At 40.8% G+C, this 25,147-nt stretch overlaps 1 protein-coding gene and 1 long non-coding RNA gene across 2 annotated transcripts in view; one reads left to right on the top strand and one right to left on the bottom strand.

Annotated features, from left to right (window-relative positions):
• Window positions 1–3,926, top strand: part of LOC149872952 (uncharacterized) — a 35,202-nt gene extending 31,276 nt beyond the window's left edge. The window contains exon 3 of the long non-coding RNA XR_016440928.1: window positions 3,802–3,926. This is a non-coding gene — a long non-coding RNA (uncharacterized LOC149872952). The remainder of the gene's footprint in view (window positions 1–3,801) is intronic.
• The window catches only part of LOC149872951 (uncharacterized), a 550,350-nt gene that overhangs the window by 11,416 nt on the left and 513,787 nt on the right, over window positions 1–25,147 (bottom strand). Inside the window, exon 19 of the mRNA XM_090037132.1 lies at window positions 19,415–19,590. The gene's annotated coding sequence lies outside the window, so the exon portion shown is untranslated. The remainder of the gene's footprint in view (window positions 1–19,414; window positions 19,591–25,147) is intronic.

Below are 25,147 nucleotides of genomic sequence, written 5' to 3'. Positions count from 1 at the left end.
CAGTGCCATATCAGTGAAGCCAGCTATGCAAACATTGCACTGGGAGGATTTTATGACAGCAGTTGAATGGGGAGAGTAGCTTGGTGTTGCTTTTTTATGGTTCTTGGCTCTATAATTTTTGGCTCTGTGCTGCTGGCCATTGCCATTGTGTCTGGATTCTATGTCAGCAGCAGCTAATTGTTCCAATAATGTTTATCATAGGGATCCACCAGGGAGCTGTATATGTGGAGATAAGCTACAGGGCAATGATACTCACTATCTTACTGATCTCTATACACAGTGCTTTGCTTCATGCCAAAAAGCTCTTTAGGTTTCTAGTCTTAAAAAAAAAATAACAGCTTAATCATTGTGCCAACAATGGTGTCTAAGGGGATGTAATCAGGTTCCTCTGATAATCTTAGCAACACATGAAAGTCATGCGCAAAAGAGGTAATTGAAGCAGTTGGTTCATTCTACCACCTGCTGTTGAAGTCACAGGTTAATCTAAATGAGGTCCCCTTCCTATGAAGTAAGATGCAGGGCACTTTTAAAACCATAAATGTGCATTATACAAGCTTTACAAAATAATAAAGAAACAGTTCATTAAATGTAAAGTACTAAGTATCTAACACTTGTCCAATATGTCGTGCTGCTACTGCTTGCTATATCCAAGTGGAAATGCCATCTTAATATCTTTACCCCAATGCATGCTTTCATTTGCATATAGAAATGGACAACAGGAGTTCCTCAGACACATGTCCCAAAATAACTAAACATAAGGAAATCAAGGAGATGAGCTTTGGGAAAGTGGAAATGTTTTTCATTATTTTTTTTTGATCTCCTAGGAATACTGAGTAGAGAAAAAATATTGTGGAATTAACAAATAGAATGTCTCAGTGCACCGCAATATTCTCTGCATTAGATGTTTATAAACAACATCTTCATATTAGGATCTAATTTATATTCTTAACTTTTCTTACAAGTGTTTTGCTTTAGTGTAGAAAGATATGCTTAGAAATTTGAGCTGTCAAATTAAAGTAGTTCTCTGACTCCTTCCATTCTGAAGCCCAAGCATGCAAAAAATTACTTAATCAAAGCAGAAAGGAACACCACCATCAGAAAAAAGCTGCCCACCTGCTACTGTGACTGAAATAGATTATAATTAAAGGTCCAATGACTATTACAGTTACAGATTATCATTACAGTTACAGTAAACTGTGAGAAGGCGGGAGGAACTCAAGCTAAAACACTTATGAACATGGAAAATCTCAAAACCAAAGTAGGTGGTTAGCAATGAAACATGACGACTCTGTGTGACTAATGGATTTACCAGTAAATATAGCAACAAAACCGAAATGTTACTCATTTTAAAAGACACTAAAAACACCCTAAAATTCTCATATGTAAAACCAGGCTGGATTCTTACACAATCAAGAAAAAATAAGCATATAGGAATATATATCACAGACCAAGCTGAAGAGGAAAATACAACAGGCAAAGTTTTAAGCAGTACTAGATGTTGAAGATGGAAAAGGTAAGATTATTAAAAATATCTAAAGGAGTTAGGAACCTACATCTCATTTTAATGAGACTTCAATTCCTAATGTTTAAAGTATTTTGGAACTTCCACCTTTCCCTGGAGTCTGAGAAAAACTAAGCACCCATTCACTGATGCTGCAGCTATCAGACATAGCAGTAATTGGAAGCAGAATATACCACAGCCTGGAATATATGGAATATGATGATCAATTGAGTTGTGCTGCCGAGAGGGACTTCTCTGGTCCTAATGCTGCACAGCCCAAGTGATATATTTTCACCTTTCACATTCATCTCACTTTCTGTTATAAGAATCAAGGCCTGATTTTTCCATCGGTAGTCTCATTGAACAGTACCTGACTCCACAAGTGGTCTGTATTGATTTCAGTATTAATTCTTGTTAAATATTGTTCAGTCAGGGAAAGAAGGGGCACAAAGGAGAAACTGGAAGGACACAGGCAACATTAATCTTATTTGTAGCCCTCAATTTTTCCTCTGCTGCTTTCTTCTTTCCCTCCCCATTCAGTCTACATTGCATCCCATACTTCTCCCATCTTCCCTCCACAATCCTGAGTTTTCATAGTTCCCTCTGTTTTCCTTCCTCCATTTTGAAGAGTGCTTCTCACCCATACCCACCTGACTTTTCTTTGTTCACATTCTGTGTTTGTATGGCCAGGTACAGACATTATACTATTTTTTCTGGTATAAGTGATCAGAAACCGGTCTATACCCATAACATAGGAGAAGTTCAGCACACACAGACTGTAGGTTTAAAAATGTGGGTTTAAAAATGGCATAACCTGATGTAAGATTCACTTCCCTTCCCCATCCAAAGGGCAAATGTGTGTTCAGTTTGCTATCAATCTAAATTACACCACTTACAGAAAACCATGTAACTTTGAATGTCTGTACCTAGCCTAAGCCTACCTCTAGTCTCTTTTTTCTCCTATCATACCCAGTTTCTCAATATTTCCCTGAAAGAGCTCTCTCAGTTTTTCCTAAGATTGCTAAGCACAATAAAATCATGATAACACTTAGTACACCATAGGTAGCCATATTCTCAAATCCTATAGGAGAACCTTTGGGCATGTCTACTTGACAAATGTACCATGTCAGGCAGCAGCACCCTCACACATACCATGCTGCTCTTTGTTTGCTGTCTTCTGAATGATAAGCAGAATAGCTATGTTTATGTGATACCACAGGTAGGATAATTCATACTGCTGAGTGTTAGTGTTAACTAGCCCACCTGCAAACTAATGATACCACTTATGTAATGCACAAACACAGCTAAACTATTTCTCATTCATGAGGTAGCCTATGTAAAGAAGTGCATAGTGCTGGAGCTACAATAAGTTTGTTGCTTCCATTTCATTACCACAGTGGTGCTCAACCAGATTATGCTGGAGCATGGGGTTGGGTCACAGCCAAACCCAGTGCATATGGCTGGTCCAGTGCACTAGATCACACCCATGGACTGACCCTTCATGCCAACCTCACACTGGATCCAACCCACAGACTGACCCTGCCTCCAGGATCTGGCCCATGGATGGGTCTGTGCAGCTTGAAGTTTGAGCACCATTGTATTAACATGTCCTGAGATGATGAGGCCTCAGCTGAGGAGTTTGTGAATGGGTCACTATCTTATGGGGTGTTCTATCAGACAAGCCCAATGTGTCAAACATCTTTGATCCCTAAGAGGTTTTAGTACTTAGGTAAGCTATAATCTGTCCACAAGATCTTGCCTAAAGAGACAATGAAATGTGGGTGTATAAATGAGGTTTGGGAGAAACTGGTCATGTCTACATAAGGATCTCACTGCAGTCATTACTGCGCAGACATTTAGTACCTGTTTATACAGTAGCACAGTAGTACTTATTTTGAACATAGTAACATCACAAAAAAAGATGTGTGTTGGCCCTACTGCCCAGTATCTTAAGTTACTGTGCAGTTATTCAGTACTTGTTTATACCTGAGTTACTGAGCTGTGGAGCTGACAGACATCTTTTTTTGTGACATTACTACACAGTAGCCAAATACTACTGCGCAGTAGCATTGCATCATGGTTTCTGCCACACAATGCTACTGCACAGTAATATTGGGCTACCACACGGTCAGCACCTTGTGTAGATGTGGCCACTGTCTTCATGAATAATTAGGTTGCTATGTAAAATTATATGTGTGCACCCAGTCCTCTATGAGAAACATTGTGTAAATTGAAGACACAAATATAAACCTTTTTTAGTATGTGCTCTAAGTTTCACTCTTTTCCTCTTCATTTTGAAGGCTCTCAATCAAGCCTTTCACTGTCAGCAGTCCACAAAGTACCAGTGATATTTTGGCAGCTTCAGAAGAAACTGATCATCATCACCCTTCTCAGTATAACTGCATATAAGGCTTCTCCTTTTTTCCCCTGGCTGTTCCTAATTAAATCTTGCTTTCATATTCAGTTGATCTCCACAGTAAGCTAAGACTGAGGGTTGCAAGAGAGATTTATTCCATGCTGTTTCAGGAAAATCCTATGACTCATGCCTACTGCCCATACCTTGCATACATAGATGACATGTAACTTAGATAAAAAGACCTTCAATTCAATCCAGCACTTTAGACTTCAACCTTTTTAGCAGTTTGCTGTAATGTGGCATTTAAATGCTACCAAACTTTTAAATGTCTGATTCAGATAATGTTTATTAAATATACTAAAAGTTTACACTTACCAGTAGGCAAAATGAATGAAGTACATGCTTGATTTAGAATAAATGAGAAAAAGTCATGTGTAACCACTGTGCAAACGATTTCTGATAAGAGGAAAACAAAACATAACAGTCTTGAGCATTTATATTAACTTCAAAGGGTGCATCTTCCATAAGAAAAAAAATGTATGACTAACAGAAAAAGGTCTGTGGCCAAAAGCCATATTCTTAAAGGATTCACACAGCAATAATTAATTGTCAGCTGAGATAATAGAAGCTTCTGTCCTCTTCCACCCATACAACCTGGAAATATTCAAAGCCACTTAAGTATATGATTGGGAAAGTAGTTGGGGGGTGGGGGAGGGGGAAGTGTTTTGTTAAGTAACTTGCTAATCATGTTTGCTTGGTTTAAACAAAAAATAATTTTGTATTAAGGCACTTCATTGATGATTTAGATAACTGCTTAAAATGTATCTGTTTCCTAGTTTATTTTATGCATCATAAACGCAATTGCCTGCTAAGCTCTGATACCACAGTTGTTATTGTTATAAAGATCCGTGATAATGTATGAAGCAGAAAGATTCCAACTATCAGGCTCAGTCAATAGGTCAACAGTATGTTTAAAAATAGTGTTGTTTTATTTTATGCATTGAGAACATTTTACATTTTTATAGTTTAATTTTTCAACCTGCAACCACACATGCCTTATTTTCAAGAGATGTACAATGGACATCATTAATTAAATCACAATCAGTAAGCATAGACCATCCTCCCTATATATTGCTGCATAGTCTATCAGATACTGGTGGCATACATTGATCAGTTTATTTAAGCCACTAAGCATCAACCTTCTCACCCAATGGGACACTGACTATAATTATGGCTTCTTGCAGAATTTACCACCATTCTATTTTTTGAAGACCTCTTTCATTTTTTCCAAATCCCCTTAAGTTCAGCCTAAAATACTCTTTGTACTTACACAGAATCTACTTATTAATGGTAAATATGGACTGTTGTAGACTCTTCAGTAGAACTTAATCAAGAAGATAGTGTAGCTACAGTCTGTAGCTTATGTCTCCATCAAAGTAATGTGCCATTTGAAAAAAAAGTAGTGGAGTCAACCCTTATGTGTGCTATATTAAAGGTTTGCTCCAGAAAACACAGGGCAAAATAACTGGGAAGAAAGTGCCTGTTAAGTCTTGGGCAAGAAACAAAAACTGCTTGATTAAGAGATACATCTCTAAGTTTCCCAGTACGATAGCAAGGGCAGTGCTAATGGTGCACTGGCACTGGGCCCCCTTAAACAAGAAACACCAAATCAAATGGAAATAATTATATGTAATAGCGCATGGGGGAAGTGCTCTCTGCACATGACCTGCAGCCAAAATGCTTGGCTATGCCTCTGAAGTGTTCTTATAATATTTATATACTGTCGTACTCCCATGTCATAATTTCACCACTGGGAGCATTTCAGGCATTTCTGCCATAATCAGTCTTCAATTCACTACTAGATAATCTGGGTATGGGAAGAGTTCCCTCTGAGAATTCTGCTAAGCTAGACAGCTATGATACTAGCTTGTCCAGTATTATTGTTATGCCCAGATTTTTGCTTCCATAATATTGTTCAAATTGCGGGTTTTTTTCCAAAACAAACTTCTGGCCTATTTCTTTTCCTGCTTTAGTTTCATCCTCTGAACAAACCATGAGCAGCATTAACTAATAATATGAAGCTGAAACCTTTGGCATTGATCCTAAAGAATATAATCACTGGAGAAATGTGCCAAATAAATGTATATGGCTTGAACTAGAGAAATAAAATAGATCTTTCCCAGGATTCTTCAGCAAGCTAGAATTAATGTTGCAACCCAAGATTTTCATTAGCTGTTACATTGCTATTTAGAATGAATAAAATGATTAGTGGTCCTGAAGATAAATATTTATCCTGCTAAACAATGTTTTGTGGATGACATACACTTCATTTAAGACCAACATGTCAACAAACTCATTCTTGATGACACCTACATACCCATGTTACCAAATGCAAGATTCAAGGTGCATTTTCTAGTTTCTCATATTCTATTTTGTCTACTTTAAGTTAAAAATGAAACAAACCCTGGCCAGAAAACATACCAGATATATATGTATATAGATTTATTTATAGCTGTACTTATTTTATTAATTTGTTTATTACAACACTCTCTAGAAGCAATTTCCATTATGATAAGTCTCTAATAACACAATCTCTAAATTCAGAACTACAGAGAAAAAAATCAAAATGAAACGCCAGACTCTGCACTGGGACTCTGCACTGGACATATGCAGAAAAGTAGCTCCACCTTTTAAGTGGAGTGGATCACTTAATTTCTTTAACCCTCAAGCAGCTCCAAACAGGTTAATCCCTCTTCCTTTGGGCTGCTCTAAATAACACCAGCTGCAAGTGGGCTACCATGGCACAAAAGATATTGGTCACTACCCATCTTGTCTTCTGGCTAGACCCTGTTTCCCATGCTACACTGACAGGAAGTACACAGGAGAGCCATGCCTTAGTTCTATACCGTGGTGCAATAAACTCATGCCCAGTATACTGGGACAGCATTTCTTTAAGCTGACAAACAGGACCAGATTGCATATGTGGTACAGCACACATCACACAGAGTCTTTTCGGGATGATATTGCAAAAATTATAGAGAAGTGTTGTGTATTCAAAGACACTGTGTACAGAAACCCACCACAGCTTTTCCAATTATACAAAAGGATGGCAAAAGGTCAAGCATCCAGTGTTTCCATTTGAAGTACAATGAAATAGACAATTTTGTTGAGGTAAGCTTTAAAAACCTTTTAGAAAACTCATGCATCTAGGCAGCTTCCTATTTGCTGACCATCTGTGGAAGTTCAAAACCATAACTAATTCTGACAAATGTTGGAAAGGTGTAATTCATGGTGTCTAACATAGCATCTAAATCCATTTAACAAAGAGAGGATTTAGGAAGATTCCCAGACTCCTCTGGTACATTCATTGTACCCAACATAAGAATAGGGATAGACACTTGATTTCATCTGCGTAGCCAATTCCTATTAATTTCTGTACAAGCTGCAAAAGTATTTTATAGTTTGTCATGAATCAGAAAATGCACTGATTTTCACAAGATAGTAGAACTGAGCTGGATGGAAAACAACTGAATAGACCTTTAATCAGTTATTCCCTTAGTTTAAACCGCAAATCAATATATGAATGAGGGTGTAACATTTATCCTGCAACAGTGGTCATAGAAATTTTTGTAAGTTGATCCTGTAAACATCTCTATACCTGGGTTTAGGAATTTGATTAGGATAGGAGATCATAAAAGCCATGATAAAACTGTGGGGAGTGTTGTATTTTAATGGACAGACCTCAAATGTAGTTGCCCAGCTACATAACTGATGTTTTTGCAGTTACGCACAAATTATGATCCTACTCTATAGGAATGAAATAGGTGTATTCCCCTGGAAAACCCTGATGGAGAGTGAGAGGGAAGGGGCAGGAAGTGCCACTGAGCTTTGGAGGAGATTGGGGTGCTGAAAGGGATCTCAGAAATTCTGCCTGCCTTGAGAGTTGCTGTTGGATGGGGACTAGAGCTGTTTCTAGGGTGTGGATTCCCTGGGATGTCTGCATTCTGGTAAACCCACCACAGTGGCACCAGGGCTAATATCTCACTTGATGCCCTGTAACCAGAAGCCTGGGAGTCCCACTACTTTAAGGGAGAAGCAGCCATGGGGAGGTCCCCAGGTTGAGGAAGACTGCTCATCATGGTTTGGTTGCAGGGGAGTAGGCAGCCAGGGACACATAGGCTGCAAAAGCCTATTGCCAAGCTAGCAATAGGATGGTAGGGCAGAGCCTTGCTGGGGCATCAAGGGCACTGCTGTGGTACCCAGAGTAGCAGCCATAAGCTGCCCATTAGAATTAAAAAGGAACATCTGTGCCAGAGCAAGAGAGTCACATGACCTAAAGGGGCAGAACTCCAAGGCACTTAAAAGCTATTACCTGGAGAAGTGTGGGAGAGGAAAAAGGGGCATTGCTCTACAGGGGACAGAGCTCTCAGTAGGTAGGAACTGCCCAAGAGACTGTGGCAGAAACTAAATGCCCTGGAAATACTGAAGTGAGAGCTTTGTGGGAGGATGGCTTGCCAAATATATATTTTTAACCCTGAGCGGCTGGGAAGGTTTTGTTAAGCAGTCGCTTGCCTTTTTTGTTCAAGTTAAACCAGTAGAACAGATGTAACCAGTAAGGGGTGACCAGTAAGGCTGTGCGAAGCTTCAGGCGCTGATTCGATTTGGAAGACATTTGGCCCAATTCGGCAGCCGACTCTCTGAATCCGAATCAAATCAGGGGACCAGTAAAAAGGTCCGAATTGATTTGAAGTGCTCCAAATCTTCATTGGAGCTCTCCAAATCTTCAGAAAAGATTCGGAGCACTTTGATGATTTGGGCAGTCCCTGCCCACTACAGAAGGGAGCTAGAGCCAGACTCAGAGCTAATAAGTAGGGGGTGGTAGAGGGGGAGCTGGCAGAGGGGGAAGGGAACCATGGGGGGACACTTGCCAGGCCCCATCCCCTGCCCACTCCCCCAACCCCGCCACAGCTGCCCCAGCTTCTGGCCCCTTAAAGAAAAGCCCTGACTAACCGGGTGCTGCCGGGTGTGGGGGCAATCCCTGCTGCCCCCCACTGCCCTGCACTGTGTGGGGGGCTCTGCACAAGCCCACAACCCCTGCCCCACTCTCCCAGTCCCATCCCCATGGCTGCCCCACCTGGCAGGAGCCGGTGACTTGGGGCTTTTTTTTCCAAAGCACTGCTGGGAGTTGGCATGCGCAGGGCAGCCATTGCCGGGGCTGGGAGAGCAGGTGGGGGATGGGCCCATGTGATTCAGAGATTCAGCATCAGCCGAATCTCCGAATCAGATTCGGCCAAAACGATTCGGGACAGTGATTCAAATCACTGAATCGAATCACTGTCCCCTGAATTGGCTGAAATTAAATCCAAAGTGAATACTAGCCACTTCACACAGGCCACCGGGTGCCTGAGAGGCATGCTACTGAACCCTGTCAGGGTAGGGGCATGAACGACAGGAGTGTCCAAGGAGCAAGGGAGGCTTTGGAGCCCTGCCAGGGTGAAGAATAAGAGTGGCAGACATAACCCAACAGGGCTAAAGCCTGAGCCAGGCAAGACAATATAGAGGTCACCTGAGGCTGAGAGGGCCAGGCTAGTGCCCAAGAAGAGCAAGAGTGGGAGACTGAAGCCCAAGAAGGGCAGGAACAAGCTATAAAGCATGGAGCCCAGAAGCTGGGGTTCAGGACAGTGGACCTTGGGCTAGGGGGCGCAGCTAAAGAAAAGGGGAAAACACTGGAAAGGCTGAGGCCTCAACAAAGGCTTGGAGGCCTGAGGAGGCCTGACATTGTATTGGGGACCAGCTGCCTCATTGGAATGATTAACCAGTAACTTCTGCAAGGCATGAGCATTGCTGTAGGGCTGGAGGAGGCCACGAATAGCCCTTAAGAAAACAGGTGCCCTGGGACACAGACAGGGCCAGGAGGGCTCCACTTAGTGCTTGTGGGGCAGGACAAGGATTAACTGGGTCTGGGAGGGAGCTACTGACCAAAGAGACAAAGACTCACTTTGAGACCCTGGGCAGCCTCCCTTTTTAGAATCAAGTAATTCCAGCAAGGCTTGGCAGCTGAAATAAAAGGGAGGGTATCTACGGGGCCTGAGTGGGGCCAGGGTCATCTCAGCTGCTCCTTAGGTCCAATTCTGCCACATCCCCCTACATCACTCTATAGACTATGCAATGCTCAGTAGACTATGCAATGCCTGGGTAGATACGTGGCTCTATATGCACATACTTGGCAAATGTATGTCCCAAAATTGTAGCCAAGCAAAAAACACATAACTAATGAGTGTTAGAAACCGAGGAAGAGGTCTTTCCCATGTTTTAGCGCACACACAGAGGAAGCAGAAGACTTAAGTGATTAAGCTGAAACAGGAGTGGTAAACCAGCAGCATGTGTGCCACAAGTGGCATAGCCAGCTCTGCGTGTGGCAGCACAGTGGCACATAGATCAGAAAGCAGAACAGCAGATAAGACAGAGAACACAAGGGATAAAGCAGAGAAACAGATCAGATAGGGAGCATAGAGTAGGGAGCAGAAAGGAGAGCAGTAACTGGATCTGGGGAAGAAGATTGGAGTGGCCCTTAGAGATAGTGCAAGGCTAATTTTGTGGCATACCTGCCAAAACGTCAGCTGCCATTGGGCTAAAACATGGCCTTCTTTCTTTTTTTACCTCTGCCCCCTCAGTTTGTGGTGAGCTACGATCTTGGAACTTACATCCAGGTATGTACATATGGAACTGCATACTTGCCTGCTCAGCCACCACATGGATGCTTTCATATCCACATTGCATGTGGAATAGGATCACAAACTGGGCCTCTGTGCCAAAACAGCAGCTATACATCTGGGGCAGTGCCATTTGGACACAAAGTGAAAGAGGAAACTGCCCTGTGTCTGTATGATAACTAGAATATTTTGGATCTGACTGTAATATTTTAACAGTAAATATTTTTAAATTATCTAGTTATGTAGAATCCATTACTCTGGTTTAATAAAAACAAATCCATTGAATCATTAATACATTTAAAAATTAATGACTTTATTGTTGATATCAAGTTATCTAGCACTTTAAATTGCTCATGAGCATTTGAAGAATATTTATTCACACATCAAATAAAATAATGTTATCCTATTCTAAAAAATAAAATTGTTTATTTTCTATAAGCTGGCTATAAAACAAGGAACAGCTTTGTTGGTACTATTTGTTGAACAGTGGAGAGGCAATAATGAGTCATGAATAACTGCTTTCTATTATGAACACTGAAATTTTGGACCTTGAGAGACAATGGAGCCAGAGGAAAATCCATGAAAAAACAGCCTTCCCATTATCAAAAAATGGAGGTTGATGTGTGACATTCATATAAATGTCTGTACTCTTTGTGGGGACTCCAAAATCCATGTGAGCTAATTATAGTAAATCTGCAGATGAAGAGGGCCATTTTAATTTTCTGTTCAACCAAGGAAGAGGAGAACCTCCTGTCACGGCAAAACTTCATAAAGGGTCCATATATAAAAACCCTTGCCATTTCCCAGCCCATAAGCAATTCTTTCCCCACCCTGGAAATAAGAAAATATTCAACTGGGTGGATCAGAAAAGGCTACTCACAACTAGCTGCAAAATTGAGACATAATGACCTGAAGAATTTAAATTCAGAAACAATTCAGTTTTGCTTCTACAAATGAAGTCTTCCAAATTACTAATTAGTGTTTTTTGTACCTTTAGACAAGTGCTTTATTTCATTTTTTTTTAAATGGCTCCTCTTCTGAGGCTTTCTCACACCAGGAACTGTGAAGGCGTGAATGAAAGAGTTAAAAAACCAGGGCATAGCAATTCTCATTTGTTTGAGTGTTTGTCAACATGGTATCAGTGTACTTCCTAATTACTCTAAATTAGAGCATTGAAATAATAGGAGGTGTGGGGGAGAAAGAAGATATCAATAAGCAAAAATACCTGCATGTTTTTGAAACACAGATTCCAGGAGGTAAAATATATGTCTCAAGTTGTCTATGTCTAGGAACAGATAGTATATCCATATTATAAATACTGCATGGCAAGTAAAAGTGCAAATTGAAGTGCACTACCAGGTCTAAATTAGAATATCAAGAAGATTTTTCTATTAATAAAATTACTCTCTCTTAATGTGACCCTATTTATAAAATTAATGCATGTCGTTGGGGAGCACCTCTTATGGTTTGCAGTATATGGGAGAACTGTGAAGCTAAGCACATCAACTCTTAAAGTACAAGAGGTACCCTGATGGCATTTACTAACTATGAAACACTCCAATTTTCTTCACCAGTTTAATGCTTTCTGCATTTGGTGTGTGAATAAGGGGAAAATAGCCCTTTCTATAACCTGCCTCTTGGTAGAATGCTCTGTTACCGCAGGGGTTGAACGTTTTGTTATACCACCTGGTGGAACAGAACTGAACTCCTCATCACTTAATTGGATTCCCAAAGGCTTGAGAGCTGTGTGAGATTACACAACTGGCAAAATAAAAGTGATGCAGATTTTTGGATTAGCTGGCTGCGAGGCGAGCAAGTAACAATTTGTAGTGTTGCTCATATTTCTTGCTCATTTCAGTTTGGCTTTTCATGAATTTTAAATTGTCCTTGGCCTCACTTGGCATCTCCTCTCTTTTCTCACCATGGATTCTCCACGGCATACATAACGTTCCAGAATATTACAAATACAATTTCAGAAAAATAAAACATTTGTTCCTTTTTTAAAAAGTCCTTCCAACAAGGCTGTTGTTTTTCTTAAATCAGAATAATAAAGGAAAATTACACAGTAACATCTTCAGCATGAATCAAACATGTGATGGAAAAAGTCCAGGGACTTGTTTTCATTCTCCTTTAATAAGCATCAAAGCTTTAACAGATGCTGATATCCCCATTTCTAGATTTTCAGGGAGCAAGAGATCAAGCCTTTCTATTGGAGGGTAAACTGGATGGGGACAGTCCTCAGACCTTCCACTGTATCCAGGACTTTTGTGATGATGTGCATAGGATAGCTCACTAACAATAAACCTCTCCTTTCCCGCTTTGAGTCTTACTTCTGCTAATTGTGAAGCAGCAGAACAGAGAAACATGATACCATATCCACCTGAGGCTGCTACCATTTTCACACTGGAAGTTCTGTAAGGCTGTTTTCTAAATCATCTTTTGAGAACAGGGGGTTTATCAGTCTTACAATGTAGTGTCCCGCAGTAAATATTCAATTATTTGTTCAGCCATTTTTAGGGCCCACAGTGAGACCTAAAATATCATTACTGGTGGCATTTGAGTAATACATTCTACAGAACCAGACACTCACTGATGTTGGCAGGAGGGTCCAGTATGATCTCCTGATCCTAGTTGCCAACTGTACAGTCTAAAGCCAGCAGCAAGCCATTTGGTTTCTTGCATAGGTAATGTGAAATACATGGAATAACTCATCCTGTAGGGTAGGGGTGAAAGATACAGTGAGAAAGAATAAAGTCTCTGCTTGTAAATGACAGCTTTGTGATGAGAGATGGCTGCATAGGACACAGAGAAACCTCCATATTTCAGATAGACATCTGAACTATCAGATACTACCACAGTTATAGAAGTTTCCTCCATCCACAGCTAGGACCTGCTGTTACTTTTCATTTCTGTCTGTCCTCATAAACCAATAATTGTTTCTCATTTCAGCAACCTACCATTCATTGCATTGCTCATCTTGGATGACATTCCATAGATTTCATGGATTTCATAGACATTCGGGATGGAAGGGACCCCGAAGGATCATTGAGTTCAGCCCCCCAGCCCCAGGGGCAGGAAGGCAGCAGGGATCATAGGATTCCAACAAGATAAACATCCAAATGTGTCTTGAAGGTGTTCAAAGTGAGTGCTTGAACCACCTCCAGTGGCAGTCTATTCCAAACCTTGGGGGCTCAGACGGTAAAGAAGTTCTTCCTTATGTCCAGCCTGAATTGGTCGTGGCAGAGTTTGTGACTATTTGATCTTGTCATCCCCTGGGGCGCTCTGGTGAACAGATGTTTCCCCAGATCCTGGTGAACACCCCTGATAAATTTATAAGTGGCCACCAGATCACCCCTAAGCCTATGCTTTTCCAGCCTGAAAAGCCCCATGGCCCTCAGCCTCTCATCATAAGGTCTGTTTTCCTGACCTCTGATCATGCACGTGGCTCTCCTCTGCACTCTCTCAAGCTCCTCCATATCCTTTTTGAATTGTGGAGCCCAATATAAAAAATTGTTCTACACTCTGAACCTCCAATACACATCATTACCACTAACTTACACTGAAGCATCAAGTTTGCAGATTTTGGCTCCCAGTCGACTATTTCAGAGAGTCTATGGGATCATTTAATAAACCATGCAATGACCCTTGGGCAAAGTATGATTTTGTCGCCATTTGGTCTTCTAACCAAAGATGAAGTTATTTTTCACTCGATTCCCATATTCTCATGATGGATTTTCTGGCACATTCATGGAGACATTTTTCCTGACTAGACAACAGGATCATGTCTTTGGGATTCTCACCAAAAGTGACAGTTGGCAATCTAGTTGTAATAAGCACCCCACTACCTGAGACAAAAAATTAAATATATTCTTTCAGTGACAATGCAATCTGTGAAAATTCCAAATACATTAATGTTCAGTGATGGATAGATATGGTCAAAAGTTCTCTTCATGTGACCCTATCTAACTTTAATGTATTTTTTCTTCTTCTGAATGAAGCAGCCAATAATCAATTGCCATTCTTTGCAACAAATAAAAGAATTAGTAAAAATGCTTTAAAGTTTGTATAATAACATAACAGAATAATCTCTCTTATATTTATAGCCTTGCAGCTATAAATTATTACTCCAGTGTTATCATTAGTCCAGTGTTTTTTATGCATTGTACTGGACCCTTTGTAGTAGACTCTTACAGACTTGCAATGTGAATGATTCTGTTGCTTCGAGAGAGACACAGAAGCAGGACAGTGCGTAGAACTTGTAATGCCATTTTCCATGCCAGTTTTCCATGCAGATCATCTAGGTAAATAGAAAGCAATGCCACCCAATAAGTGTTTTTTCACAAGTACTAGAGTCCTCCTCGGAAAGTGCTGCAGCATTTTATGCACAAGTCTGTGCTGTAAAATTAAATATCCAATCAGTACAAATAGAGTAAAAAATACTTAAATGCCACGCTTAAATTCAAAGTTCTCCCTCTGCCCAGAGAGTACATAATAGGATACGCAATATTGTTTTTCAGAATTGTTTAATTATTAATTTTCTTAGCTTTTTTATGGGAGCACAGTTACAGTATCAACAAGATAAAAGTCTACGGAGCCTTTCCCTTTCATATGCCACTATGAAAGTATCTTTTTGTCTACAAAGCCTCAGACAGCCACTGGGGCCAAGCCAGGATTCCTGTAGTGAAACAATCGACTTGGCATCATGTTGACACATATAAACAACAGTCTGTCAACAGGCCTCACATTAGTGACAGAACATTTTTGGCAAAACAGTAGCATCCTTCTGGGCACTATGGCAATAACAGCCAGTAGCATTCATTCATGCCTTCACTCTACAGCACCGTATTAATTAAAAGATTATAACAGTGACACTTATCCAAGAAGTTTAAAAAAATCCACCAAAATATCCATGCAGAAAAGCAGCATATTTATTGAATGAGAATATGCCTCTAGCTGCTTTTTCATACAGTAATTTTATACTCAGACACCACACATAACCTTTGTCAGTTCACAATTAGTGGAAAAATGTAACTGCTTACTTGCAAATGGGTATATTGAAGAATACACACATACACACATGTGCCATCAGATTATGTAAATGAGCCTCTCTTTAGCCTGAATAATAGAGGCACATAACAAATAACACTACTTAGGAAAATAATCAATGCTGTGAGTTTTTCTTTATTTTAATTACAGGCTAAAAACTCTAAGATATTTCATAAAGTAATATAGATTAACTCCTTGAAGTCAGACTTAGATCTACTTTAACTCATTCAAATGTGTAAGGGAATCTACATATATTCAGTTTACCCACCAGTGAGATAAAAGAGGGACTCAGAATATTTCAGCTAACTAATGTCCTTACATCACCTTTTTAATGCATTTTTCTAGGTTTAAATCATGTGACTTACACTGATTTATAATCTCCTAGAATAAGTGGACTAAATCTTAATGGAAACTGGGAAGGATGGAGGAATATAGTCTACAAGCTGGTGTGTGGATGAATGTTTAAATAAGTCTAAGTTAGTCGGTCTTGGAGTGGAATTCACAGCCTTGAGTTAGGCACCTAAACTCTATGTAGCACATGAGGGGAGCTAGGTGCTGTAGAATTGGACTGATGACAACCAGCATACTAAGCCAGAAAAATGCTTAAGAGATGAGAAGATTATATCTTCAACCTATTTTATCTCTAACACTGCAGTACTTGTGGACATAACTTTGGTTCTTGGCAGGGCTTCTTTTTCAGCAGCAGTGCAGAGCCAGTGTAGATGTATCTTATATCATGTCAGAATTCTCATCCCCATCCACCCCATCCTTTTCTCCTTCCCTCCATGGAGTGAGGTGTTTAAGTTGTCCTTATTCAGAAATGAAGACAGCCTTACTCTTTCTTTTAAAGAAATGGTGATGAAGGTGCCTGCCTTTTACATAATACCTTGTGTTTAGAGCACAACAGAGAAATAGGGTCTAAACCCACATTTCCTACCGCCTTAACCATTCAGAAATAGGGGACTGTAGAAAGGGGAGCCTTCTGTCAAGGCTGAGCTACTGAGCAGCAAAGTATGTTAGACTAATGGGGAAAAACAGCATTCAGGTGAACACAAGAGGAGGGTTCATGACTTCCAATCCAGTGATTAAGGCAGTCACTTGTGATTGGCAGTCCTGGGTTTTCCTCCTTAGTTCAAGGACAACTTATGAATTTAGCATTTGGATAAGATGAATAAGCAGCCCTAAGAGTAGAGACCAGAACCCAGGACTTCCCTTTTGATGGGAGCCCTAATAATTGGCTTAGAGAATCATTCACCATCTTGCTTGCCTTCTCTCTGACCTCATAAAACTTGATTTTTCACTGCATGATGGCACAGCTTCAGCAGGAGGTCTGGAGAAGGCTATTATCCAAGCCTTTAGCTTGATTGTTAGGGAACTCTCAGAGAGTGCAGATGTAGAATTAAAACTTGTCAAGCTGAGAAGGGCATTGAATTCAGGTCCCCCACTTTGTGTGTCAGTGTTTTAATCACCAAACTATTATACAATAGTTTGCCAACAATGGGAAAACAAAGAGTGTTTCCATTTTCTTAGGTGGAGGGGTATTTACATTTGTGGATCACAGTGGGCTTTAGCACCAAGCTGCTTCACCAAAACAAGAAAGTGTTTTTTCAAAACACAAGCAGAAATTTAGGAACCTTTGTGAAGTGCTCCGTCCACATTTTACAGCACTGTAATTTAGAGCACTATTTATAACACTACAAAGTTATAGCACTCTTAAACATGACAGAAGTGCAGTGTTTAGGGCGGGGGTTGTCAATTGGGGGTATGTGTACCCCTGGGGGTAACTTGGGAAGACCCCAGGGAGTACGCAGCAGTGGCACAGAGAAGTGGGGGCACTTGGGAAGTGGCGGCATGGGGGGCAAGGCGGGGTCGCCACCACCATCTATCACTCTGCATTGCTACCATGCACCGAGCACCGCTTCCCCATGCCCAAGTACCCCGGCTTCTCAGTGCTGCCAGCTTCATGTCCAGGCAGCCAGGGGCTAGGGGAAGGTGTTGCTGATGGCCAGCTGGACACGAAGTCAGCAGTGTGGAGAAGCTGGGGTACCTGGGAAGTGGTGGTGTGGCGGGGTAGAACCACTACCACCATCCATCGTTCCATGCTGCCACTGGGGTGCTGCTGGCAGCTTTCCTGTGCCCAGGTGTCCCTGCTTCTTCATGCCACTGACTTCATGTGTAGCCAGCCGTCAGCACCCCCTCCTCACCGTCATGCGGTGACAGCACTGAATGAATAGATGGTGGCATGGTTAACTGCTGCATGTGAGCTTCCAGTGCCACCGCTGTGCACAGGGGAGGGGGTGCTGATGGCCAGCTAGATGCAAAGCCAGTGGTATGGAAAAGCAGAGATACTTGGGTGAGGGAAAGCAGTGCCCGGTGGTGACATAGAGCATATAGATGGGAGCGGCAGTCATATGTGAGCTCCTCATGCTGCCAGCTTCACCTCTGGCCATCTGTCAGCACCTCCCCTCTCACCCCGCTCTGCATCCAGTAGAAGTACCCACCAGAAGGTTAAAACCCCCTGGTTTAAGGGGATGGGAGCTCTGAGCCTCCCTGCACTTACCAGGCTAGGAGGCAGGGGGCTCTCCACAGGCTCCTAGGGATTTTCCACTGGTCAAAAATTTGACCAGCATCCAGAAGTTATTTAAAGTGCTGTAGGCTAATAAAGTGCTGTAAAATGCAGGACTTAAAATTTAACCCCTCATTTAACAAGGGTTAATTTAAAGCTCTGTAACCATTTTTTTAAGTGCTGTAAAGCTGTGCACTTGTGTTAAGTCATAGCAACAAAGCGCTTTAAATGGCAAAAAAGTAACTTCTGTATACACCCCTATAGGAAATGTAACTGGGACAAATACAGGCATCTACAGACTCTTAGTCACCTGAGAGGTTTGCTGTGTAGAATCACACTCTGGGAACTGAGTACTTAAATTCTGTGAAAGTGTCACCTTAGATGAAGAAGTCCTTTTATTGATTTGTGCTTTTCAACCATAACAGTAATAATGGATAGAGGAAACAACAACACAAAAAAGTGAATAGTTTCCTGAAGCTTTCAATTATGTTTAATAATAATCAACTAATTAGAGACAAATTCTGCAGTCTTTCCACATGTAAAATTCCTAATGACTTCATCATGCACAAATGCTAGATAAGGTCTTAAACCGCTATTTATCTTGTCTTTTTTGTGCTTGGAAGGTACCTTAAAGCCAGCACCCAACAAGAAAAATATACTTGACAAGCTTAACTTTCTTCACACCACTGGTGACACGTCGAATGTAAAGTGCCTCTTATTTTTTTTACTAGTGTGCATTCTCATGGCACAACTCTTTATGATATACTCAGTCTAGTTCTAGCACAACAGATGAAGTTCATAATTACTGAGACATAAGATATGCCTCTGTGGCAGCTTGTGGGTATATATTTATTTACATTATATATTTAATAAATATATTAAATAAATAAATACATAACCACTGAAATCCTTTTTCTCTGAAAAATAATATCCTCAGAAAAAGAGTATGAAAAAAGTTAAATTCAACATAGAACACCAAATTTGATACTTCTATCCTTCAGAAAATTCTACATTTAGGTTATTTGTTTTTATCCCATTGAAATGAAGTTAAAATTTTGAACTTAAAAATGTTACATTTAAATATAAAATGAAATGTATGGATATCTTCAATCAAAGCTAAAGATTTCAGAATTCCTGGAATCAAATATTTCATTTCAGTTTACTGAACTAGAAAAAAAATAGTTTTGGGTAAGTTCCATATTGAACTAGCCTTTTCAATAGTCTCACAGCACCTCACAGCAGTTGCTGATCTTCTCCATTTGCTTCTCTTGCCATAGCTCTCTGGTCAGATGATACATCACAAAGCTGAGTCCAAGGAAAATGGGTATTTAATAAGAAGAAATATAACTGTATAAGGAACCCAATCCATGGGGGACTCCAATCCATAGGAAGCCCAATCCATGGTAGCCTGAAATAAAAAACACAAAAGGCAATCCATCACTAGAGGGAATGCTGTTTAATGCTTTATTGACCTTATAAGAAATGAAAGTTTTGAGATCAGTTAAATTATTCTATTTTGTATGAAACAGTGAGAAAATGAAATTAGTCTTTCATTTTTGTCTAAGAAAATCATTTTTCCCCATATAACATTTTGATTTAGTAGAAATTACATTCCACATGAGAAAAGCATCATTCCTGTAGAGAATTCTCACCCAGTTATTATTTGGGAGCAGCTGGACCAAGAGGGGAACCAAGTTCCTAAAGCTGAGAGCTTTCCAGCCAAGATAGCCCCAAATGCTATCCTCCTACCTATTCCAATCTGGAACTTCATACGGTAAAACATGGATTAGGCAAGATGTCACTTTAGCTAAAACAAAACAAAACTACAGAAAATCCAACATAAAAAAACAAACAATCCCAATCCCCAGGGGTGTGTCCGGATGAGCACACAGGTGCTCTTTGCAGTGCCTCAAAGGTTTTTGAGGTACTACAAAATGCATGTAGTACCTCATGCACACGTGAAAATGTTCTCCACCCTGCAAATGTGCAGTGTAGAGCAAAAATTAGATACGAGGAAAACCCTGCATCTAAAAAGAATGGGTTTAAAAAACTGAGGCGATGCACATGGCTGCAACACGTGCCACCCGAAAACTGAGCCTGGCTAGCCAGAGCCATGCTCTGGCTGCCAGCCAGGCTCTGCGTGCCTGGATCTCCACTGCTGCAACCCTGGGAAGCCACCAGGACCTCAGGTAAGGTGCTGGACACAGTCTCCCCTACCCCACTTGGGGCAATCTGCTGCGTGCCAAGGCGCATCTGCAGGAGCATTCCCTGGGGACAAGTAGCAGCAGCACAACTATGTGCCATTGCTTGTTGTCCCTGAGGGAACGCATGTGCACACTTGTCTGGATGTGCTCCAGGAGTCCTCAGGTCGGGACTTTTGAAGGCACACACCTAAGGGAACGAGGTTCCCCGCTTCACTGGTATTGTGCTCTTCAGTTTTACACAAGGAGTGTTCCCAGCATTTATAAATGTATGGCTACAATAAAATAAACAAAAATTAAGCTACTTAAGTTAGGTAGATATTTTCTGAACTCACAACTGTTGTGAATGGAAATCTGTTTATATATTTTTTCTTCTCATCCTTTTCCCTCTCCTTTCTGAAAAAAAAAGAATACAAATATGCTCCTTTGTTAGAGGGTTTCAAGTTTACTCTCTAGCTGTCTGGTCTCAAAGGAAAATGACACAAAAACAGATTTAAAATGATTCTTCAGGGGCTCAGAAAACCTGAAATAAAAAGGCTTCACATGATGAAATGTGTAGAATGATTTGTGGTTGTTTGTGAAAGTTTTATTGAAGGATAACTAGCAGAGTGCTACCATATCCTTAAATCCAGACATCACTCTCCTTTTTCTTGCCCTTCTTGTTCAAATGTCTTGAGTTTTTAAATCTTGGATGCCTCTTTGGTTACATGAATATGAGATGTAGGGCTAAGATGCTTATTTAATTACATGAATACCAGTGGTAAAGCTAAAAGAAAAAAAATATAAAATCATATTTTTTAAGGTTTCTGTTTATTTCAGAATCTATATATGGATTTTGAAATTGTCCCTAAATTTTAAAGTCATGAAGTAGAGGGTTCTCAACAATGGAATGTCAAGATTATCTGCACATTTTGTAACTTGAACCCACTTAATTAGTACGTTGTAAATATTTACACAAAATACCTTGCATTCTGATAATTTTTTCCAACTTCCTTCTAATATTATTATACATACAGCATCTGTTGATTTTAATGGGAGATGAACACAGCTATATCTCAGGCAAAATTTGGCCCCATATGGCACTAGCCAGAGTGGGAGGCATATTCCCCTGTGAAAATCAAGATAACAAACAAAAGAAAATTCCCATGCATTATTACACTTGAATGTCAATATAGACATGGGTATATCATCTTCTCTAAAACATGAAATAAACATAATCATTTGGAATGAAAATATGAAACATAATTGTCCAAAGTTAGGCAGAAGATAGGATAGAGATTCACCTTATAGACTAAGGCCTCCGGCAGACATTACACTTAAGATAAGTTTAGTCTGTTAATTCTGTTTTAAATACACAGGGTGAAGTCTACATGTGCTATTATGGTGCATGAATAAACTGTGGAGTGTATTGATCCCCAGTTTGCTGCTTCTGGGAAACTCCTGGGTACACTGGTTACATATGCACCAAGATCGCAGCACGATGAGCCGGGCCAGAGCAGCCCTGGCTGGCAGGAGAAGGGGTCAATCTGCCAACCCAGGGCTGCTGCAGCTGGGCTCAATGTGCTGTGGAGGGGCTGGCTAGGACATGAGGGTGCTTCAGTACAGCACTAGCCAGAAGGCAGCCACCACGCTGAAGCCCCTCATGCCCCAGCCAGCTGGCTCAGTGTTTACGTGTGTGCTACTGCGCATGAAAAACTCTGGAGCAGCGTAGTACTTATATTTACAAGAATTATCCTGCTGCAGAATGTATTAGTTTCATGCGCCTTAATAGGGGAGCACATGCAGATGCTGAGATGTTTACTGCACAGTTAATTAGTCAAAAGCACAGTAAATGTCTCTTGTAGACTTGCCCACATTCAGGTATTTAACAGCACCACAAAAAGGGAAACAAGCCACAAAAACATTACGCAAAAAAACTTTTTTGTGGCTGGCTTCAACTGCACCTTCAATTGACCATGTGGCAGGATTAGGACCATTCTGGTGCTAGTGCCAGCCCTGCCATGGTCCCAATCCTGGTAATGATCAGTTGACTGTTAGACACCTAGGGCGCGTCCAGACATGCGTGGACATTAGGTTCCCCAAGGACAAGTAGTGGCAGTGCACCTTGCGCCACCACTTCTTGTCCCTGGGAAATGCCCGTGCCACATGCCTGTGCCTACCTTGGGTCCTGGGGGCCTACCAGAGCTGCAGCCACAGCAATCCTGCCAGGCTGAGCCTGGCTGGCAGCTGCAGTGTGGCTCCGAGCAACCCGGCTCCAATTTTTAGCAGCACATGATGCGCACGTGTGCGCTGCTCCAGGGTTAAAAAAAAAATAGAGCAGCACATACTTGGGCAGCATGCCCTTGCAGCATAGAGAACTCTAACCCATACAGTATGTGGCACTACATACTATATAACTGGACTCGTTTGGACGAGCCCCTAGATTTCCACTTGCCATGCAGGGGAGCCTAAGATTATGATCCTGGGCTCTCCCTGCACTGGCAAGTAAGGTGCAATTGGAATCTGATCCTTAATCCCAAATTGCACATTCTGCCATGCTACACATGCCATGAGCTCTTGATCATGAAAGCTTATGCATTTCTGATTCAGTTAGTCTATAACGGGCATCTCTACCATGATTTCTAACTTCAGACTACAATGGCTACCTACCTCTTTTTGTCCAAAGTTAGAATTGAAAATCTTACTTACACACCTAATAAAAAAGTGCCCTGATGTTCAGAGGTGCTGAACTTCATTTTATCTCATTAATTTAAATGGGATTTGTGGATTGCAAACTTCATTAAAAAAATTTGAAGACCCATACTTAGGTACCTAACTTTGGTCATTTATGTTAGATAAGTTCCAGTCTTGGCCATTTTTTGGCTTTTACTCTCACAACATTACCTTGGTGAGTATCCTTCCCTAATTAACAATTAATCCAAAACCCTAATTATCCAGAGTAGTAGTTGTATGCCATAATTGCCTTTCTAATATTAACTGCATTTGTTATGATTTTATATCTCTGAAACGAAAGAGTCTTTCAATATGCACACTGATGATGCATGTAAAACACTAACTAGACTTATTTGGACCTCGTTAATCTATTCTCGAACTCTCGCTTGAATACTCTCTTTTGTACTTCTAGGACGACCATAGTGGACATGTAAATCACCCCCATTCTAATTAACCCACTTATTTTCCTTTTTCTCCCTGTGTTCTTTGTGCTAATTATTCATCTGTAAAGCTATTGCTTCCAATGATATCCGTATACTGGGAACATGAAAGAAATAATCACCATCTATTGAGTATTCTGGCACTCAGATAAATGAAAGTAATTTTGTTTTCAAAAGTCAGTTTTTCAAATAATTTAAATCTTTTCTTTTCATTTTAATTCAGTGTACATAGTGAGCACTACAACCTCTCTCTTAAACCTTTAATATAGAGACAGAATTTCATAACTGTCTATACAAAAGTGTACTGGGTGTGCCTAGCTGCATGCACAAACGCTATGTTCACAACATTATGAAAATACAGTACCAACATATTTTAAATGGTAAATATGTATTTTCATGTCCACATTTTAAGCATACTTCAGCATATTACTTATTTGCCTGAGGAATCCTTAATAGTGCACCATTTGCTGGGGTTTTTTTCTTTTTTTTTCAAATGAGTTTCCAACATACTTTCTTTTCCAAAATGATTGACTCGACATAGCTGTCTAATATACATGTGCACCCTCAGTCAGAATGCTCAAATGATAGAGAATTTAGATAGCTAGATTATTTTAAGCCAAATCAAAATGGTCCTACTTATGCAAAAATTTCAAGGGTCAGTTTCAAGGATCAGAGGATTTCAATGGATGTTTACACGGGTAAAGCCAGAAAGAGTTCTCCCTTTTTAATACAGAAACAGTGCTTTAGACCTTAAAACGTATATTTCAGCTATGCTTTCATGTTAAATTTAACAGCAAGGTGGATGGATACTAAGCATATGTAAAAGGAGCAACAACTGGAATTGGAATCTTTACCATTTTGCCTTTCTTGGTAGACAGTTTACTGCAACCTTACTAACATAACCTGAGAGAACATCATGGCAATGCTTGCTTAAGCATTAAACATTTTTTTAACAAAAACAACTGCAATGATTAAACCAGGGGTACTCAACCACTGGCCCATGGGCCAGATTCAGCCTACAGAGCCATCACATCCAGCCTGTGGGATTCCCCACAGGTTGAGAAATTGGGCAGCAAGGGAGCAGCAACAATACCACTGCCCTCCTCTGCTTCCAAACTCTGAAGTCCCCTGTGGTGGGTCAGAGCTGGGACCCATCCCCTCCCCACCCTGTATGGGCCAGGCCAATCCCACATTTACTCCTCTCCAACACAGGGCTGGGCTCCCTTCCCCCATGTGACCAGAGTGGGGGCTATGCCCCCTTCCCCTATGTCACCAGGCTGCTCTCCATCACCCCCTCATGGAACTGGATGGGGCCATACTCTGCCCATCTTGGGTACCAGATTGGGACCACTGGCCGGATCCAGCCTGTGGACAGGCCAGGCACTGCACATCTGGTCCTCCAGTTAAAAATGGACCCCACTGGATTAATCAATGATTAATAATTAAGTAATTAATACAATAGTGTATTTAATAATCAAAGTACACTGTTACATATCTATTATGTTGCTAATTAATCTTAGCATGCGTCACGTTGGCTGTCTCTAAGTTTGGCCGGAAAATAGGTCCCATATACCCTAACTTGGCAAAAGCAGTATTACTTATTCAAATCCTG

Source organism: Crocodylus siamensis, chromosome 1 (genome assembly GCF_052110815.1).
Source record: "Crocodylus siamensis isolate JL-2025a chromosome 1, ASM5211081v1, whole genome shotgun sequence".
Taxonomy (NCBI): Eukaryota; Metazoa; Chordata; order Crocodylia; family Crocodylidae; genus Crocodylus; species Crocodylus siamensis.
Note: the sequence above shows the minus strand (reverse complement) of the source record. Positions and strands in the feature narration are given on the sequence as shown.